Below are 1,937 nucleotides of genomic sequence, written 5' to 3' on the forward strand. Positions count from 1 at the left end.
TAACGGGGGGGCTTCCCGGCCGGTGCCCGGCCCTGCTCGTGTCCCAGACCCCGTGCCTGGGGAATTGCCCGGGAGCCTCAGCTCCCCTTGCTCCGCTCGTCCCGGCGCCTTGTCTCCCATGTTGTGCAACCGGGGCGATGCGGTGGTGGAGTTAGCGCATTTTTGGTGTGGGTTTTGTGGGCCCCGTGTAATGCACGTACGGCTGGATTTGCCAAGAACGAGACCTTTTGTCTTTATTGTTCCAGGCTGCACCCGTTTCCAGCCCCGCACAGGCCCGGACGCTTTGGGTGGCACAGGCGGGGCGTTCCCTGCACACCGGGGCAGGGTCTCAGCACCCAGACCCCCAGACTGGATGGGTGAGGGACAGACTGCCAGGATTTCCAGGGGTTCCTGAAAGAGGGGGAGCAGAGACGCTCGTTAGTGCCCCTGAGTACATGGTGAGTAACAGGAGGCAGGAGGAGAGGCCCTGGGAGCTGGGGGCACCGGAATTGGCTCCACCTGTCCTGGCTTTGCCCTCAGCTCCTTCTGGTGCTCAGCTTCAGGAGCCAGCAGCTGCTCTAAAGAATGGGATTTGTTTTCTTTCTTCCAGAACCCAAGAGCTGCAGCTGGTTCCCAGCAGGGCCAGGGCTGTGGGGGGAGCCCGTCCCCTGTGCTGCTGGGGCGGCGGGGCTGGGACCAGAATTGCTGCAGCCGTTCTTCAGGTCACCCCCAGGAGCAGCCTTTCGGTAGGAGTTTGTGGGGAGATCAAGAGTGTCACTAAATGCATTTTTCTTTCCTTTGGGTTAATGCAGTTTATCAGCAGATGGGTTTAAATACCTGCTTGTGTTTGCTAGCCACAGGTTACTGTTAAGGTGTGAAGTTAGAACTTAAGATTGAAAGATAACGTGCTGACTTGGCACAGCAGTTCTTGTACTGGCACATTGATTTTTACCATGCTTTTCTTCCCCCTCTGCAGAAAACAGTGTTTTCTTGTCCCCCGTCCCTCTCCGAGCCCTGCCCGTCTGTGTGCCGGACCCCGCAGCATCTCAGCCGCTGGGTTTTTGGCAGGAGCCCACGGGCGGCTGTGCTGCAGGTGAGGAAGCTTTTCTATACTGTCAAACACTGGGACAGGCTTCTGAGCTGCTTTTGGTTCTGTTCTTTGCTATTGCGCAGGCTTAAGTAAACCTCAAGGCCAGCCCAGCCCTGGACACCAGGACTCTGCTTCGTGGATCTGCTTCAGCGATCGCTCGAAGGTGTCGGACCCGAGCGTTTGGAGGGTGCGAGAACCCCAGGTGAGCCCAGGTTGGGGGTGCCCCCGTGTGGCTGGGACGCCTCATGCGTGTGAACACGTGTTCCCTCTCAAAAAAAATGCCAGCCCTCAGGCGGAGGTGCTGGGCCTGAGCATCGGCGGGTGAAGGAACCGTCGGGACAGCCCGGGAGGGAGGCGCTGAGCTCTTCGGCCAGGGATCCAGGGACCGGACACCTGGGAATGGTTCAAAGCTGGCCCAGGGGAGGTCCAGACTGGAGATGAGGAAGCTTTTCTTTACTGTCAAACACTGGGACAGGCTTCTGAGAGCAACGGCCGATGTCCCGAGCCTGGCGGCGTTCAAGAGGTGCCTGGAGAAGGCCCTTAACAGCGTGAGGTAATTTTTGGCCAGCCCTAAAGTGGTCAGGCAGTTGGGCTGGGTGATCCTTGTGGGTCGCTTCCAGCTGAACTGCCTTGGGTTCTAGGCTGCCTTGGGTTCTGTTCTTTGCTATTGCGCAGGCTTAAGCAACCCTCAAGGCCAGCCCAGCCCTGGACACCAGGACTCTGCTTCGTGGATCTGCTTCAGCGATCGCTCGAAGGTGTCGGACCCGAGCGTTTGGAGGGTGCGAGAACCCCAGGTGAGCCCAGGTTGGGGGTGCCCCCATGTGGCTGGGACGCCTCATGCGTGTGAACACGTGTTCCCTCTCGTGCG

Source organism: Egretta garzetta, unplaced genomic scaffold (assembly GCF_000687185.1).
Source record: "Egretta garzetta isolate BGI_Z169 unplaced genomic scaffold, ASM68718v1 scaffold52, whole genome shotgun sequence".
Classification (NCBI taxonomy): domain Eukaryota; kingdom Metazoa; phylum Chordata; class Aves; order Pelecaniformes; family Ardeidae; genus Egretta; species Egretta garzetta.